The following is a 19,491-nucleotide window of genomic DNA, read 5'->3' as shown; positions in this document are numbered from 1 at the left end:
CCTCCCAAAGTGCTGGAAACCCTGGATGCCATACTGGGAGCGAGCAGCCCCTTAGAGAAGCAGGCTAGTTTGATAGAACCGCTAAGTGGGTCTCTGGGGACTGCTAAGTGGATTGGTTCTAGTGGTCATGACATTTTTTTTTTTTTTTTTGCATTTTCTGAACTAATGTTCACCTAGCTGCTTATTCCAGGCAACAAAAGGTCCTGTGTCAATTGAATTTGATTATTTCACCAGCCACACTACCTGGTTGCCTAGTTCCTTACCAGTTAGAGAAATAGTCACTGAGAAGTTCTGGTTATGTGCAGAAGGCTACACACAAAAACTGTGTGACCTTGGCCTCAACAAGCTTGAAATCTAGAGGGCAAAGTCATGAGTAAAGAAACTTCGCATAACCTTCAAACTATAGCCCTGATCTTCCCAAGTGCTACATTTATGGTTTTAGAAATGCTTAAGGGGAAAGAGAGATCACTGTGGATCATGTGGTAAAGTGAAATCTCTAGACCTTAAGAAACAACTTCATATTAATCTTAGTAGATAAACTAGCATTATTTGTACACTATAGAAGCTGTACATTTTAAGTGTAAGTTTAATCTGTTCTTCCTATTATGAGACAGAGCTTTTAAGACTTGATCCACAAAGCTAGCCAGGTGTGGCATGCCTGTAATTCAAGCACTGGAAAGGCTGAGGCAGGAGGATCAGCATGAGTTCGAGGCCAGCCTGGACTACAGAGTGACACCTTGTCTCAAAAAACAAAACAAAAAAAAACAAAAACTAATCCATAAAACTAAGTCTGGAGGCCGAGGCAGGTGGATTGCAAGTTTGGCCTATCCTAGTTAGGCAATTTATTGAGTTAGTGAGACTTTGTCTCAAAATAAAAAATTTAAAAAATGCAAAAGGCCTTGGGTTCAATCCCAGTACAAAACCAAACCAAACCAAACAACAACAACACAAAACAAAAACAAAAAACTTCCATAATCCTACAGACAACTATTTTTGTGTATTTCCTTCTCGTTGTTTTTAAAAAAGATATTTACAAAATATGTGTGATCAGGCCTATAGTTATTTAGTTTGCTTTTTCCCTTTTAAGATCATATCCTAAGCATTTGCTGTGAAGTGTCCACACATCTCTGAGAGCCCTTGTGACTGCAGTGTTGTGTCGTAACTTGCTGTCCCTCTCCAGGTCCTGTGCCCGAGGCCTCAGTTACTGGCTATGCACAAACTCTTTCCTGTCAGGATTTTCTTTCTTTGGCTCCATTTCCGGAAGTGGAGCTGCTGGGCAGAAAGGTAGAAACATTTTTCAGGCTCTTGATACGTTTTGACAAAATTTCCAGGTCACCACATGACTGTTGCCAGTGCTGAGGTGTGTCAGTGTTTTTTAATGCTAAATTGGGGGCAAAAAAATGTTATTTTATTGTTTCATTATAAACTCTTTATTATTCTTAAGCATGAGTATTTTACCATATTTATGGTAATTGTAAATTTATTTGTATTATCACTATTTACTTTGTTCTTTTTTCAAGTTTTTCTTATTTCCCTTGAATTTCTTTTTTCTTTTGTACCTGGGATCGAACTCGGGACCTTGTGCTTGTGAGGCAGGCAGTGGAACCTCTGAATAAATCCCTAGCCCTCCCTTGAATTTTTGATGTATCAAAACATTAACTTTTTAAAAAATGAAGTGTTGCTACAGTAGTTCTTTTAAAATAATATTCCTTTAAATGCTGGTTTTCAACCTGTAGGGTTTGTTCTTTTTGTATCTTATTTGTGGAAAACATTGAGTTTCAATTCCTCTTAGTAACTGATTTTGCATACTTTTCTGCCCTGTTAGTGGACCGCTGCTCAAGGGGTATAAACTACCTTTACTAAACTAATTTTTTTTTTTTTTTTTTTTTGGAGACAGGATCTCATTATGTAGTTCAGGCTGGCCTTGAACTCTATACTCCTGCTTCAGCCTCCCAAGTGCTGGGATTACAGGTGTGTGTCACTGCGCCCTGCCTGACTTTTTAAGAAAAATAAAGTTGCAAAGGTAAACCTATAAAATCTACCTAGGGTATACCAAAGTGTAGTAAAAATGCTTTCAGGAAAAAAAAATGCTTTTGAGAATATTTGCTTCTCTGGGTGATCTGCATCTTTTATTTTCTTATGGTGGTACCAGCAGAGTTGGTTGTGAGAAGATTTTTTTAAAAAATTTGATTTGGGCCGGGGATTTAGCTCAGTGGTTCTGGGGCCTGCCTCACAAGTGCAAGGTCCCAAGTTTGATCCCCGGTAACAAAAAAAAAATTTTAATTTGTTGAGGTGAAAGTCACATGTAGAAAGAGCCTAATGTTTAAAATATGGAACGTTGATACTGCTTGATTTGGAAAGAATGGATGGGATATGCATGTTCCGTTTTTAGTTTTAAATTTGTTTGGTAGGCCAGAAACTGAGGAGTGCTTATTGCTTCCCAGTGCTCAGGGTTTCTTCTTTTTAAAAAAATTAGTCTGGTTTCTCTGAAACGCAGACTTTTCACTAGGAGCTGAAAGCAGAGATTTCTGGGTGCTTTTAAATTTCTTCTTTCTTCCAAATTTGCAAGACCCCTTACCTCCTGTTTGTCATTACTGTACTGAAGTACAGAATAGAAAATGCAAAACAAGACAGCTGGACAGGGGGAGGTTTTTCTTTTTTGAGACGTTGACAGACGACTGGAACGGGGGTCACTGTTCTCGCCAGCTGAGAGTTCGCTTCCAGAAAGCGCTACTTTAGGGGAACAAGCGAGGCAGTGTGGCTGCCTCAAAGACTTAATTGACGCCGCAGCCGAGGGCTTCTTGTAGCACATTGTCTCTGCGCGGTGCGGTGCCCTCGGAAACAGCTCTCCACATTTCTCCACCCCTTCGCTGCCAAAAGCTTCAAAAATTATTTTTGTTTCACCATTATTCTCAGTTTTCCAAGTGAAAGTCCTGAAGGGTATTTCTCTTGTTTTTTGTTTTTGTTTTGAGACAGGGTCTCTCTCTGGCTGGCCTTGAACTCACTGTGGAGCCCAGGGTGGCCTCGATCTCTCTGAGATCCTCCTGCCTCAGCCTCCCAAGTGCGAGTGCAGGGATTATAGGTGTGCGCCACTATATCCAGCCAACTCTTATTTGTTTTTGCTTATCTTTTGCCTTTGGGTGCCAGGCAACATTCCCGTGGTTCCCTGGGTAGGAACCCTGGGGCCTGGGCGAGGGTGCAGCTCCCTGACTCAGTGCTGAGGCACCCGCTCCGTGGTTTTCTGAAGTCAAATCTAAGTGCTGCTGCCAAGGGGGTGCTGGGTGGGAAGCAAGGCAAATTCAAGGCTGGTGATTTAAATCATGCCTGCTGCTTTCTTAGTTTTCTGAAGGTTGATCTGGAGAGCCCTCAGTGGACATATTAAGAGTTAGTAGATTTGTATCAGGGAAGGGGTGGAATCACTTAGAGACTCAGACTCTTCCCTGATGATGGCTTGATACAGAGGGGGCCGTTGCCACTGGTCTTCATCCCAGTGATAACAGGCTCTGCCATGTGCCCTGGTGCCCTGAGGATGGTGTACAGGAGCCCTCAGAGCGCAGACCCCAACAAACCAAGCTTGTCTCCTCCCCTGGAGTGCGCTCTTTGTCCCTTCTGCTGTGGCTGAAATTGCTTCGGGATGGTTAGGGAGCATTCAGGACCATACCGGGGAAGTAACAAGTTGAATAATCAGTTGTCCCTGCCTCTCTGGGCAGTTTGCTGTTACCTGGATTTGTCTGAAGTGGACAGATTTTCAAGGATGCCCATGCTGTGCAGCTTGCAGGAGAATCAGAAAACCTGGGCTCTGGTCTGGGTTGCTTTGGGGATGCACATGAAGAAGTTTGTATCCTACAGTTCAGGTCTGGAGAAGCCTTCACACGTTTGTGCAGGAAGCCCCTGCAGTGCATCCTTTGGATCGAGGTGGAGAGGGATGGATTATGCTGAAAACCCACCGATTTCCCAATAAAAAAGGAAGCCTCCAGGTTTGAGGGTCTGAGGTTGAAGGGGAAGCGGATTCCAAGTGACTCACAGATTTTTTTTTTTTGGTACTGGGGATCGAACTCGGGTTCTTAGCTAGCGAGGCAGGTGGTGGAACCACTGAGCTAAATCCCTGGCCCAAACCGGGGATCGAACTCCGGTCTTTGCGCTTGGGCAGCAGGCAGTGAAACCACTGAGCTAAATCCCTGGCCTGACTCACAGATTTTTGAGTAAGGTTGGAAAGGCTATTTCACTTTTTTTTTTTTTTAACAGAGTTTTACTGAATCACTAGGGCTGGCCTTAAACTTGAGATCCTTCTGCCTCAGCCTCTTGAGTAGCTGGAATTATAGGCATGTACCACCTTGCCTAGTGCCATTCCATCTTTGAGGATGAGCCTAGATTGCTAGAACTGTGACTCCATGACAGGAGAGGGCTTTGTGAAGGCCTTGACATAAGGAACACAAGTCATCAACTTCTGCATGGCTGCTGTAAGAGTTCGTACTTGTCCTTAATATTTGATCTCTCCTCACTTAAATCATATAGTTTCCTTTTCAAAAATTTTTTAGAGGCTTGCTGGAAGCAAAAGTAACAATCTTAACCATCTGCCACTTAAACAAGAAGAGATTTATTACTTTTAATTGAAAGGATGCTTGTTCCAACAGGAGAAGAGAGGCAGGCCCCTTGGCAGCTGCCTCGCAGCTGCTCTGGGTGTGTATTTTGGTCACTGCCCAGCAGTTCAGCTCTGGGGGAGGTGGGCTCCGGGAAGAGGAAACAGCCGCAGGAGTGTGAGGAGGAGAGGGCAGGGCTGGTTTGGGGAACAGTAAGGACAGTCCATGGGGACAGAGAGCGAGGGAGAAGGAGGCTGCAGGAAGAAGCAGGCTGCAGACCACAGAGGGCCTCTTAAACCTTGTTCAGAATCCAGCACTCTGGGTGGCCGGGGCAGGAGGATCTCAAGTCTGAGCCCAGCCTGTGCAATTTAGTGACTGAGTGAGACTCTGTCTCAAGACAAAAAATAAACAAGTGCTGGGGATGTAGCTCAGGGTGAAGGCCCTGGGTTCAATACCCAGTATTGGGGGGCGGGCTTTAAACTCCTGAGCAATGGGGAATAAGTATCGGATTCGAATTTTTTGATCACTCTGATTGCAGCATGGGGTGGATCCTGGGAGCAGAAGAATGAGAGGCAGTGTGACCCGAGGCTCATGAGCAGACTGTGGCAGGTGTTGAAGAGAGGGGCTGAGGGACTGAAGCGGCAGAGGCACAACCCTGAAGAGCAATTTTGGCATGGGGACAAGCTGCTGGGAATCGACCTCTCACAGCTCTGCTGTCCCAGGTACGGCCCACAAACTGCTGTGACCAGTAATGTGTCTTTTTTTTTTTTTTTTTGGTACCAGGGATTGAACTCGGGTCCGTGCGCTTGCACAGCAGGCGATGAAACCACTGAGCTAAATCCCCGGCCCCAGTAATATGTCTTTTGATTGCATGAACTAGAACTCTCAAGCCTGAGAGGTGTCTGAAATAAAAGAAGTTTATTGAGTCATTAGAGATGAGCCAGAAAAAAAGGGACGACTCCTGGGACAAGCGCCTGTCCCCAGCAGGGAGGACAGGTGGTGGGTGAGAGACTGTTCCCCTCGGTTCCAGAGACTGAGAGCATGGAAATGTTGGGGGAAAGAGGGCGCATGATGTTGCCACCGACCGCTCCTTGGGTGTGGAGAAGAGAGGTGGGACACAGCCAAGCTTGGGTTAGGAGGGTGCTTGGTGAGTTCTCACAGCTGCCTTTTTCTTTTTCAGGAATAGGGATTGCGTCCAGGGCCTGCACCCTAAGCCACATGCCTACCAGTTTTTAATTTTGTATTTTGTGACAGGGTCATGCTGAGTTGCCCAGGATGGGCTTGAACTGTGATCCTCCTGCCTCAGCCTCCCCAGCTGCTGTACTTAATGTGTCTCGGTTGGTGTTTGTAGGTAGAATGTGAGGTTACCTTTGATGGCTGTTCTGTTTTGGGTCCAGCCTAGGGCCCCACACGTGCTGGGCCAGCTCTGTGTGACGAGGTGCGTCCTGGGCCTGGTGTTAGCCAAGGTGTCTGTGCACTTTTAGGAGTGGGGAGCAGATGTTTTAGCTGGTTTGGCCACAAGCTATCAGAGATGAACTTCTCTTACTTCTCTTCCTCTTCGTTCTTTGATCCTTACAATTAAATTTAGGACAGCTCAGAATTTTTGTCTTATTGATAACTAACATTTAACTGCTGGGTGTGGTGGCACACGCTCGTGATCCCAGTACTTGGAAGGCTGAGGCAGGAGGATCACTACAAGTTTGAGGCCAGTCTGGGCTACATAGTGAGTTCAAAGACAGCTTGAACTACATGGCAAAACCCTGTCTCAAAACTAAAACAAAAACATTTAACTCAATGTTCTGAATTACCAAGTGTTACTCTTTTAAAATAATTATATGAAAATAATCTGGCCCTCTAGATTTTGTTATTCAAGGGCGAAGCATCATCCAATCCCGTAGTTAGGCTGGGGCAGAGGAAATAAAAGGGCAGTGATCAGATTTGGGAGGAGAAGGAGGGTCTTTCTGTGTAGCCCAGGTTGGCCTCTAAATCCTCCTGCCTTGGCCTCCTAAATGATGGGGTTACAGGTGTGTGCCATGGTACCAGGCGCAACAAGATAAGCTTTTTTGGGGGAAAAAAAGATTTGAGTTAAAGTTTTTCATTTTTAACTGAAGGAAGATTGCACGCTAGGGTAGCGTCTGAGTAGCACTAGCTGTACCATGAGACGGGAGCTTCCGCAGCCAGGGTCAGCACCAGAGGTGGGTTCTGTGTGCTCTCTAGAACTTTTTGTGCTGCCCTAAACTTATTTCTAATTTCTCTCTCTCTTTTTTTTTTTTTGGTACCAGGGATTGAACTCGGGTCCTTGAGCTTGCGCAGCAGGCGGCGAAACCACTGAGCTGAATCCCCACCCCCCTAAACTTATATTTAATATTTTTCTTTTACAAAAATTAGAACATGGGCCTGGGATGTAGCTCAGTGGCTCTGTGTTTGCCTCGAAAGAGCAAGGTCCTAAGCTCCTCCACCGCCATCCCAAGCTCCTAGGGCAGAGAAGGTGAGCCACGTGGGCGCCAGAAGCACCGCCCCCCCCCCCGCCCCGTGGAAATGAGAAGACACATAAACAAGCCTCAAAAACAGACTTCTGGATCACCTACAGCAACCCCAAAGAGAAACGAGATGGAACAATCTGATACTCAACCACCTGGACTCTCTGAACTGGCAACAAAAGAGGATCTGGGAAAAATGAAATCAGAAATAATTTCTCAGATAACAGCAAAGATTTTGCTCATGGTGCAAGACATGAAAGAGCAAGGTCCTGAGTTCAATCCTTACCACCATCAAAAAAAAAAAATTAAGGCATACTGCCATCCCTGTATCAACTCACTCAGTACTACATTTTGGCAGTCTTGCTAAATTTACTTTGTTTTCTTAAATAACTGCCTAATAAGCTGTTTCTGACAATGCTACCATCATTTAATTGAATAGATCTCCAAGTTGAAGGACCCTGGGGCTGCTTTTAATGTTTGGTATTTGAGTTAAATTTTAAATAAGAGAAGAGACACACATTGATGAAGGGAGGATTCTAGGTTATGAAAAAAAATCTTGATTGATCGATCGATTGATTGTAGAACTGGGGATTGAACCCAAGGGTTTCCCCATGTTAGGGAAGCACTCTACCACTGAGCTACCTCCCTGTCCCTTTTCTTTTTATTTTGAGACAGAGCCTTGCTAAATGGTCCAGGCAGGCCTTGAACATGGAATCCTCCTGCCTCAGCCTCTGGAGTAGCTGGGAGTATAGGTGTGGGTCACCATGCCTGGCTTGGAAAGATGTTTATACATAAACAGGGGACCCTAGCATTTTTGTCTCAGGAGCTACTCTTGCTTGTGGAAGTGAACATATTAATGAGGACGGAGGTGGGAAAGAATGGATGTTTGTGCAGGCCTTTGAGTCTGTGAGTTGGGCTGTGACATGTCGCACAGGACTGGGGAGAAGCTGGCCACAGCTCCTCTAGACCAGGAGAGGAGCTGCCCCAGGATCCCTCCGGAGACGCACGCTCTTGCTATCCCCAGCTGTCCCCCTTATTGTCAACCGACCATTAGCATGGTTTTCTGGGCCCCGTTTTCAAGCTAGAAACGTGAAGGGTTCGAAAGGACACAGGAGAGACCTAGAGCTTTTGGGGAAATTTGTTCAGGGAGATGAGACTCGAGAAGCGAGCCTTATGTCTCAGGCTGCCTCCCACCAGTTCCTCCATTCTGTCCTCTGCCTGCTGATGTTGGAAGAATCAGTCTGGAAGCTGCTGTTTACCAGTGGCATAGTCTTGAGTAACATCTCCAAGCTTCAGTTCCTCCATCCATAAAATGGGCAGAATGTTCAACTGGCAGCAGTGTGGGGAAGATTGAATGAGTTGATGGATGTGGAGGGTCTGTGTTTCATTTTGCCTTTCTTTCCCAAGGCCTGGCCAGAGTAGAGTTTACGAGGCAGTGTGCCATCTACCCTAAGATGATAGAGAAAAGCATATTCTACTCTTCCCTGGGCCGGCCGGCCAATGTAAGCATCCCACACTTGCGTTCTTTGTTGAAAATACTCCTAAAAGTTAGGGGATTCTCCCCAGATTTTTTTATATTTGTATAGCACTGTATGGCTTGCAAAGGACTTCAACAATGATCTAATGTGAACCTCCTAACAAACTCTGGGAAAGGGCACTTTTTTTTTTATACCAGGGATTGAACTCAGGACCTTGGGCTTGCCAGGCAGGCTCGGTGCCACTAAGCTAAATCCCTGGCCCAAGGGCACATTTTATTCCCACTTGACAGATGACAAAACCAAGGCTCGGAGTGCTTGATTTAAGAATCTGAGGCTCCAAGAAGATATATGAATGAATAGCAGAGACCAAAAATAGGTAAATTCTATGAAAGACGTCTATAATGAAAACTATGAAAAAGGAGATCAAAGAGGACGCCAGAAATTGGAAAGATACCCCTTGCTCCTAGATAAGCAGAACCAACATTGTCAACAGGACCATATTACCCAAGCTGATATATAGATTTAATTCAATCCCAGTTAAAATAGCAACAGCACACCTCACGGAACTAAAGAAAACAATCCTAAAATTCACACAGATCTAGAAGAGACCCAGCAAAAGTAATGCTGGACACCAAGAGCACAAGGGGCATCACAAGCCCAGATTTCAAGTTATATTATAAAGTTACAGTGAAAAAGCAGCATGGTGTTGGTATAGAAACAGATTTGTAGATCAGTGCAACAGAATAGAAGACACAGAAGCAACCCGGGCATATTCAGCCATCTCATTTTTGATGAAGGGGCACAAAACATGCTGGAAGGAAGAGCCTCATTACCAGAGGATACTGGGAAAACTGGTTATAACAAGGAGAAGACTGAATCTGAAGACGGGCATGGTGCCACACACCTGTGATCCCAGCACTTGGGAGGCTGAGGCAGGAGGATTGCCATGAGTTCGAGGCCAACCTGGGCTACATAGTGAGTTCAAGGTCAGCCTGAACTACACAGTGAGACCCTGTCTCAACTCCCCTGTGCCAGGAAAAGATTGTGAATCTAGACCCATGTCTATAACCATGTACCAAAATAAAATCAAAATGGATCAAAGACTCAGCTATGAAAACAGAAACACTGAATCTGCTGGAAGGTAAAACAGATACAGCTCTGGAAGGCACAGGCATAGTAGAGACTTCCTGGACAGAACCCCCTTTGCACAAGAAATAACATCAAGAATCAACAAATGGGATCGTATCAAATTGAAAAGCTTCTGCACAGCAAAGGAAACAACTGAGTGAAAAGACAATCTACAGAATGAGGAAAGAATTTCACAGTTATTCCTCTGACAGAGGATTACTCTCTAGAATATATAAGGAGGGCCAGGGATTTAGCTCAGTGGTGCCACCGCCTGCCTCACAAATGCAAGGTCCTGAGTTCAATCCCTGGTACAAAAAAAAAGACACCCCCTCCAAAATAAAAGACCAAATAAAAAAAAGGGAAATTGAAATGAGTAGACACTTCTCAGAAGAAGTAGTACAAATGGCCAGTAAACACATGTACAAATGTTCATTATCTTTGTGTATTAAAGCAATTCAAATCAAAACAACACTGGGGTTTTACCTTATTCCAGAAAAAAATGACCATCATGAATAAATCAAATAATAACAAATGCTGGCGAGGCTTCAGGGGAAAAAGGAACCCTTCTTTCTACATTGTTGGTGGGAGTATAAACTAGTAGAACTACCATGGAAATCAGCCTGGAGATCCCTCAAAAACGAAACATGGAAACTCCATTCAACCCAGCTATTCTTGTAGGTATCTTTCCAAAAGGGTTAGACATTATATTACAGTGATACATTTATACCCGTGTTTATAACAGCACAAATAAAACAACAACAACACAACCCAGCACAAATCATAGTAGCTAAAACTTGGAAGAGACCTATATGTCCATCAACAGATGACTGAATAAAGAAAATGTGGTACTTATGTACAATGGAGTATTACTGTGCTATAAAGAAGGATACATTTGAGGCATTTGTAGAAAAATGGATGCACCTCAAGACCATAAGTTTAAGTGAAATAAATCAGACACAGAAGCTTAAATATCATATAGCTTCTCTTATATGAGAAACCCGAAGTATAAATAATTTAAAGAGCAAAATAAAGGATGGATAATAATCAGGGAGATCTTTTGTGAATGGGAAAGGGATCTACAGATGGGGGAGTGGAAATAAAAAGAATTCAGGTGTGTTCTGTACATGTGTCAGTTCTCTGTGATGAATGTAATCACTGTGTACTGCAAACATGTAGTAATAAAAATTAAAAAATAAGAAATAGCTCATTTCTAGACATATTGCTCCTCAACTTATAATGGTAGTATGTCCCAGTAGTTGAGAATATTATAAGTGAAAATGCATTTAATTCACTGCCAGATGTTAGACTTCGAGGCCTGGTCCACTGTCCAGTTTGTGCCTTCCTCTGCTCTGGGTTTCGGCTCACGGCCACTGCCCAGCAGACAGAATCCAACCCAGGTGAGCCCAGAGAAGATCAAAATTCAAAATGTGACCTCCTTTCCTCCCTCGTGCCCACCTTCCTTTCTCCCTTCCTCTCCATACTCCGAACTGACCCCAGGGCCTTGGACACGCTAGGAAAGCACTGTAGTGCTGAGCTACATCCATAGCCCTTTTTATATATTTTTTTGTTCTTTTTGTTTGTTTGGTACCGACGATCGAACTCAGGTCCTTGCGCTTGCACAGCAGGCGGCAAAACCACTGAGCTAAATCCCTGGCCCCTACTTCCTTTTTTTTTCAGACAGGGTCTTGCTATGTAGTTCAGTCTGGCCTTACATGCACTATTAGCTCAGGCTGGCCTCAAACCTGTGCCAATCCTCCTCCTCAGCCTCCTGAGTCCTGAGATTACAGGCATGCACTACTACACCCGGCCCCAAATCAGCTTTTGTAAAAAGTGAGAGAAAGAAGTCACACAATTGCAGATCCACACCAACTGGCATGTACCCCTCTGTGGCGATTGACTAATGGTCAACTTGGAGCCCAGCTGTACTGAATCAGTGTGGTCTGGGCGTGGAAGACCCACCTGAGGATTGTCGTCAGTGGCATAAAGAGAGACCTGGAGGGGAAGATCATGTGCTGTTGATTTTCTAGGAGAAGCTTGCTGGGGCTGGTTTTCTGATGCAAACTTGGCTGTTCTTGTCTTCGGAGGAGCTCAGGGTCTCGGTGTCGCTGGGAATGGCTGCTGTTCTCGTCAGGGGAGCTCTGATTTTTCCTTGAGCATCAGTTTGTGGCTCTAGCTTAGATCCCTCGGCCTGGTGGCATAGACCCTTCACCCTGGGGCACAGGCTTTCTGGCTTCCACCAGTGGCCTTTGGGCTTTTCTGGTGCAGATCCTTGATATGAACTTACATGAGACATTGCTCTAGGGCTCTGGCTGGACTCCTGGAGGACACTGCCTTGGGCTCTAGGCCTTCAGCTGGACTTGTGTGGGACACTGCCGTGGTTTCCAGGCCCTCGGCTGGATTCTTCAGGTCTCTAGCGTGTGGATAGATCTCTTGCACTCCTCTGTTTTTGACTTTTTGGATGAATAGTATAAAATAATCATATAAGTTATGTATCCTGTTTTAGATCGATTCCCTTGCAAACCTTGGCTACAACACCCTCTACACCAGAGGAAAGCATCTAAACTCTGCATTTCAATAAATAACTGACGTTTTCTTGGGATGTTCGTCTGTAGGAAATTATAGGCTGTGATGTAGCGTATCATCAGAGAATGTCAAGTAGATTACAGTATTATGTTACTCTGATGTCACTGCTGGGCATTGTTTTAGTCTTTTCCTTACCAACAGACACATTTACTAGATCTTATTTCAACATCGTGTAAAGAAAGAGTTTGTAATAATTTCCTTTGTGGGCAGCATATCTCATGTTGGATGACTTTTGTCCTCTTCTTTGCAGGTTGTAGCTGGCTGTTGGTCTAGTGATGTTTTTGGGGTCTCCAGAGCAACCTGTGACCTGAAGCCAACTCTGAAAGAGGAGGAGTGGGTCAAAGACATAGAGATCAAAGATTAGACAGGACAGGGTGCTTAGAGTGCTAGATTTGGAATTTTAAAAAAGGAAAGTGAAGAATTAATTTTACTCAGAGAAGTCTGGCCTGGGTCTTTAGCTGCTGGGAGATGGTGTCTCGCCTGGGGATGTCCTGCCTGGCGGGAAGATCTGTTTGCCTGAGGAGCCTGGCCAGCAGGTGGCTGAGCAGTGTGATTCATAATGGGGCTTTGCACCTGGCCGCATCAGTCCCCACGGAAGGGAGACGAAAGGGCATCCTTGGCACGGAATCCTGGGGTGAGCATCCTGGTAAGCAGGATGCTTCAGCTTTGCCTCCCCAAGAGACTGGGAGGAAGAGATGACAGGAGAAGACAGAAGCTTTGTGTTCGGGCCCTTTTCAGAGTTTGCCCTGTGTGTTCTTTTGGCAGCTTCTGATTTGTATCCTTTTGCTATAATAAAACTTTAATTGTAAGTATTTTGCTTTCCTGAGTTCTGTGAGTTATTCTAGTAAATGATCAAACCAGAGGAGACAGCAGGCCCCCTGGACTTGTGTCTGCAGACACAGAGGGCCTGGAGGTGCCTGGCAGATCTCCAGAACTCCTTACCTTTTCTTGCCTCACTATGGAGTAGCTGTTCTACCCCTTCCCCGGCCTCACTAGCAGCTGCAGCTTGGCACTGGACCTGCCCGGCACACTGGCTGAAGCAGTATTCCTAAGTGTCAGTGTGTAGCCTCCAGAGCCCAAGAGGCCCTGCCAGTATTGTGCCTCCTTCTTTTGCAGTCAGGACGCAGCTATGTGTATTTTCCTTTTGAGGGGATGTCCTAACGTGCCCCTGAGCTCCAGGCCACAGAAAGCTTTCCTGAAGGGGCAGGTCCTGGAGACTTTAAATTTCTGTCTCCTCTCTAAAGCGCATGTCTTACCCAACTTCCGGTCCTCGCCACCTGCTGCTCCTCTGCAGTCAGGAAAATGTCAGGGTGCAATGGACCAGTGCTGCTCCGCAGAGGTCCAGATGGCCTAACCCTTTCCAGAATACATCATGACACAGATTGGAGAGTTACTATAGCTTGGGGGCCTGGAGGGAAACTAAATGAATACTGCTGTCTAGTCTAGGTGGATGCTCATTCTATCCTCTTTCTTGGGATAAAGAAGACCGTATTTACCAGACCAGTGGCCACTGCCGTGTACTCAAAACTGTATTTACAGGTTCCAGCAGTGAGACCTCACCCAAGACAGTGGCTGCAGCTGGGGCTTGAGTTGAGATAGCCCCAGTCTGCAGAGATTCTCCAGGACCCATTGATTTTCTGCAGGGCTGGCTCATAAATAACAGAGGATGATAGGGACAGCTATTCCTGCATCTTTGAGATCCATAAGGGCATGCTAATGTCCATCTTCCTTCAAAATAGGAGTGTTTTTATTTACCGGCTTGGCCTGGGTGTGGTGGTAGAGAGAGGGGCACAGTTTCAAAGCCTCTTATTTAACCTCCTTCCCCTAACGGCTCAGATCATAAGTCCCCAGTGTGGGCTTCCTCCAGCTGTAAATACACGGACTTCACACACATTCAATGCTGGGGTAGAGGCCACCAGGTGGGCCATGGACCCGGTGGGCATATTCTAAGCTGAATTTCAGCCAGGACTCCATTTCTTTTTATTTTTGTTTTTGAGACAGGGTTTTCGCTATGTTGCCCAGGCTAGTCTTGAACCCTTGGGCTGAAGCCCCTTGTGCAGCTGGAACCACAGGTGCAGGACCTACCCGGTTCCCACCTCTCTATTGGGGTCCACAGTGATATTTCAGGTTTCTGAATGTCAGTGTCATTTCAGACTGTGTGTCTCATAGTCTTCAAAATGCTGATTTCCCCTCCCCTAGTCTATAGCCTGCCGAGTAAAGGCTGTGCGTTCCTGTGTGCTCTCGCTGGGAAGCAGGGAGCCCTTCCTCCTGGGAGTGTGGCTCATCCTCTCACTTCATAGATGTCAGGTTTGGAAAGTGTCTCCGATTTAGGAAATGGCCAAGGGATCACAGCATTCTTTATTTTTAGTGCTTAAAAATGTATTTAATCTTAATTGTGGCAAGAAAACATAACACTTATATTAACCTTCACACGTACAGTTCAGTCGTGTTCAGTATATTCACAATGTTGTGAACTAAGCCCCAGAACTTTTTATTTTGCAAAGCTGGAACTCAGTGCCTAATATATTACTCCCTATCCCCGCCCAACCCCGGGGAACCACCATTCATTCCACTTTCTGTTCCTATGAATCTGACAACAACAGATACCTCATATAAATAGAATCATGCAGTATTTGTCTTTTTGTGACTGGTGTTATTTCACTTAGCATAATATCCTCAAATATCAACCATATCATAGAATGTAACTGCTTATTTTAAGGAGGCTGAGCAATATCCATTCTTCCATCAATGGACCCTTGAGTTGCTCCCAACTTTTGTCTCTTATGAATAATGCTACAGTGAACACAACTGTGCAAGTATTTCTTAGAGGTCCTGCTTTTAATTCTTTGGTAGATGTGCCCAGAGACATTGCTGGATCATGAGGAATTCTCTTTTTAAGTTTTTGAGGATGCATCCTACTGTTTTCCACCTTGGTGGTACCATTTTACATTCTCACCAACAGTGCACAAGCCTTCTGATTTCTCTATATCAGGATTTTATGACTTCTCTGGGACAACTGTAGTCAGCCTCCTGCTCATCTCTTGCATTCTTTTGATTGCCCATATCCAGCACCGCCTTTGTTGGCTGCCTGTCTATTTTGTCCTGAGGGATCATCTTCTGTTAACCAACTTCACTCCCTGTAAGTCAAGCCCTTTTCCTGGCCTTTTGATTTTGTAGATCATTAATATGATTGTCCCCAGTAGACTCCCTGGGTTCTATTGCTGTCACCTGGCCTCTCTTGCCTGGCTATGGGGCTGGGGTCAATTGTTTCCACTGCTATTGATAATCCCTGCTCTATTACTATATCAGTCCATGTCTACTAGAGAAACAGATAAAAGAAACACAAGTATATAAGAATTTACAAGATTGGCTTACAATGGCCGCCCACAGAGCCGGATGTGGAAGAGTGCAGAGGGTCTGTCTGCACACTGGAGACGGAAGGATCTCATCGCAGGTGTGGAGCTCACTGCAGTGTCCCTCTTGAGTCGAATCAGGAGGCCAATGCATTTGCCCTGGAAGGCTGAGTCTATGCCGGAAGGCTGAGGGACCTGTACCAGAAGCTGAAGAGTGCGCTGGAAGCCAGGAGATGACGTCCACGGTGAAGGTGAGAGCTGGAGTGCCTCCAAAGACTCAGAAGCAGACCCGTCCTTCATTTCCCCTTTATTCCATCCAGGGGACAAGCCGCCCCAGGGTGCGTCTTCCCGCCCAGGGTGTGGAATGGCTGAGCCCATTTGGTCGACTTTCTCTTTCGCAGCTTGACACAATCAGTGAACCATCACAGTTACTAACTCTCCTACCTCCACCCCTAGCCCCCAGAGGAGGCCACTGCGGGGATGAGTGATGCCAGGGTCCCTGTCGAGTGCACTCCTCATGGCCCTGGTGAATGAATGGTGTTGTCTCCAGGGTGATGTAATCCCATGGTGTCTCTGGACCTCAAATACGAGATCCATTCCAGCATGTCTACTTCTCTAAGCTTTTAAATTCCTTCCTCCATTGCTGACGGTCAGACACTAAACTTTGCTCAGTGTTATTTTGCTTTTTCTAGGACTCTAGAAGCACCCTAGTAGTTGGAGTAATTCTGTATGACAGGAGAGTGTCCTCTAATTAATAGTCCCTCTCTGTCTTTCTGTCTCCATCTCTCTGTTTTCATTGAGATTCTTTATTTGCTTTCTTTAAGTTTAAAAAAAATTTATTGTCTATGTTTGCAACACATGATAATCACATTCATCTTGGGACTTGATATGTGTATATATCACATCATATAAACTCTTTCTTACCCAATTTTATATGCTAGTATCATCAAAATCTAGATCATGGGCCCCTCCCGGGCTCCTGTTGGTATCCATCCGGTGGGTGTTTAAGGTCCTGCATGGTATTGGCAGGATTATGCTGTGACTAACCCTGAATTATCATTCTGGAAGCCAGGAGGGGAAAGAACCAGATCTGGAGGGCACTGCTGTTCCCTCCTAAGGAAAGACTGTCATCTTTCCTGGGTGGCCAGTGCTGCTGTCTCTTACTGGGGATCGGTGGGCTGCCTTTGAAGGCCATGAGGGTCCAGAGGAATGTAGACATCTGAAATCTTCAGTGACACTGACTAACCAAAGGACTAGATGTCCCCATTCCATGTGTCAGGTTTTCTGAACCAGAGCCCTGATCCTGGCTCACTAGATCTACTTTGGCTAAGGGTTCTAGCTACTGTGAGTTCTTCAGCTTTGCATCTTTGTTACCAGGCTGGGTCTTCATCTTTTATAGCCCTCCTTCCACGGGAGATAAGGGCCCCTGAAAGCTAGCAAAGAACTTACTGGCCTTCACACAGCTTCAGTTGTTTGGTGACTGGCTCTTCCTTATTTTTCTAATATGATTCCAGCAGTTTAGTAATGGACAGCCAATTCCATTGTCCTTGTACATATTTGTCTAAGGTACTTTTCAAATGCCCCAATCTTTTGCTAGTCAGGGTTGTACCCTCTGAGATCAGACTCTTACATTACTATTTTTTTTTTTAACTGCAGACTGTCCTGGCTACTAGTTTTCCTTCAAATTTTGTTTACAAACAGAGAAGTTCCAACAAGTTTATTAGGTATATATTTTCTGTCTTCCAAGTTACCGTTTTGTAAATTATTCCACCAATGTATAACCATAGGGAACCTCCCTCCCAACTCCAATAGCAGCTTCCTCTGCTAACTGCTGCCTGGCAGCCTCTGTGTGCTCCTGGTCCTGTTGTTAACACTGAGTGTTTCAAGCTTTAGTTATGGCAGCATCACCTTTCCAAGAACCCATTTATGCTTTAGTATGCACTGCTGAGTGACAAACCACCGCAGAACTTAGTGACTTAAGGCAACAATGGTTTATTAATTCCTCCAGTTGCAGATGTAGCTCAGTGGCACCTCACCTGCCTGACAAGCGCAAGGTCCTGAGTTTGATCCCTGGTATGGGGCCGCAGGGGAGAGCTCTTTAATTTCTCCAAATTCTGGGGAGTGACCAGGTAGCTGGTTTTCTGGTCCTGCCAGTTAGGACGTCTTCGGCTATGTTTTGCTGGATGCTTGGATTTGGGATGGATCCACGTGGTTTTCAGTTCTAAACTACATTGTCTCACATCAAGGATGCTAGCCCAGGCTTCTTATATGCAGCTGAATTTTAAGGACAGAGTGGAAACTACAGGATCCTTAAGCTCTGGAACTTACACAGTGGCAAGTTCTATTTATCAATCAACACAAACTCAGATTCAAGCCGCTGTTGGAGAAACAACAATGCCCGTCAGATAGAAGGAACCACAAACCGACATTGAAGAAGTGTGTGAGGCGAGCTGATTGAGAACCGTTATTTAATGACCTACCACAGTAAGTTGAAGATGCCCATTAGTGACCTCGCAGGCAGAGATGTCAGATGGGTACTTGGCTGTAAGGGCCTTGATCTTGGGGGTGGGAGCTCGGGCTGGAGGAATACACTTGGGAGACATCAACATCTAGACATGGCGTTAATGGGAATCCTCCTGGTTACGGTGTAAGCCTGGAGTGCATGAGGCTGTGCTGGCAGAACTGCCCTCTGCAGCTAGAGCTGGTGGATGCGAAGGGTGATGAGGATTTGACTCCTGGGGCGGCTGTAAGGCATTCCCTCACCTGTACTTAAAGCATGCCACCGGCCCTCTCCTTCCCCTCCGACCCCCACAGAGCCACGAGCATCAGAATGGGGTAGGACACTGTCCACACACCCAGGACAGGACGAGAGCTCTTCTAGCACCTCACTGTGCCACCTGGCAGGAAAGGACTGTGCTGTCATGGTGTTGATATCTGGAGGAAGGAAAAGCAAGAATGAGCTTGAGTCTAGAATTTCCAAAAGAAAGGGGTGATTTCTGAGCTATCCCAAACCAGCAGGAAAGACATGGGCACTAACCTCAACTGTCCAAAGCTGGAAGCCAAGAAGAGGAGGGATTTCGCCAGAGGCGAGGACACAGATCCCAGAGGACAGAGTTCCGGCTCTGCTTCCTTTTCTGTTACCGGTGCTCATATGAAGTCTCTATGAAACCTGCCTCGTGTTTATCACTTCTGCAGCTGCATCAACCTCTATGCCTCTAATCAGTTAGGAAGAGTGGGGACTCTGTGTTGCTCCCCATCCTGAACACATTGCTCCCCACACTGGTTAAGTCTCCAGGATCCCCATTTTTAAGCCGGCCCCGCTAATTTCTGCATTCTTCTCCCCATCCCCGCTCCCAGTCTCTAGGTTGCAGTGGGGCTGGGCCGAGGCCAATCGACTTTTTGGCTCCATCTCTCGATTCCGGAGTGGAGCCGGGATGCACTAATTGACCTCGAGGGTCTCAGCTGTGCTAAGTTGGGTGTTTGTTAACTCCCTGTTAGGCTTGTAATTAGTGCAGGGAATCTAGGTCAGAGGCAACGGTTGGAGCGATGGTCTCCCGGGGCCTGAAGAAAGGTGGGGAGGAGCAAACAGATTCCTCTCCCTGTGGGTGGGGCGAGCTAGGGACAGAGGACAGTGGGACTCGTGTGGTACACAGACAAGCAGGATCACGTGCAGAGAGGCACTCAACTCTGGTGTGGGGGCGCGCGCGCTCGTGCGTGTGTGTGTGTGTGTGTGTGTGTGTGTGTGTGTGTGTGTGTGTTCCTTCTGCTTTTACTGGGTTTCCTGCCAACCTCTCCATATATGGTGTGGATCTAGAGCGGGCTGGGGATTGGCTACTGTTGTTGGGAGACCGGGAGGTAGGAGGGAAGCAGAAACAGAAATGAACCCGGC

At 45.9% G+C, this 19,491-nt stretch overlaps 1 long non-coding RNA gene across 11 annotated transcripts in view; it reads left to right on the top strand.

Moving 5' to 3' along the window:
- LOC110351014 (uncharacterized) overlaps positions 1-19,491 on the top strand; it is an 81,884-nt gene that overhangs the window by 37,797 nt on the left and 24,596 nt on the right. For 2 of the 11 annotated variants that reach the window (XR_015452091.1, XR_015452090.1), the window contains exons 2-5: positions 1,898-1,971; positions 5,119-5,302; positions 8,468-8,562; positions 12,500-12,795. This is a non-coding gene — a long non-coding RNA (uncharacterized LOC110351014). Of the gene's footprint in view, positions 1-1,897; positions 2,024-5,118; positions 5,303-6,862; positions 7,354-8,467; positions 8,563-12,499; positions 13,062-19,491 lie in introns of those variants that run through there. The other 9 variants (XR_015452094.1, XR_015452093.1, XR_015452092.1 and 6 more) reach the window with 8 other exon arrangements.

Source organism: Heterocephalus glaber, unplaced genomic scaffold, assembly GCF_053883595.1.
Source record: "Heterocephalus glaber isolate CG9 unplaced genomic scaffold, H.glaber_assembly_v1.0 deba00001442, whole genome shotgun sequence".
NCBI classification, from domain to species: domain Eukaryota; kingdom Metazoa; phylum Chordata; class Mammalia; order Rodentia; family Bathyergidae; genus Heterocephalus; species Heterocephalus glaber.
Note: the sequence above shows the minus strand (reverse complement) of the source record. Positions and strands in the feature narration are given on the sequence as shown.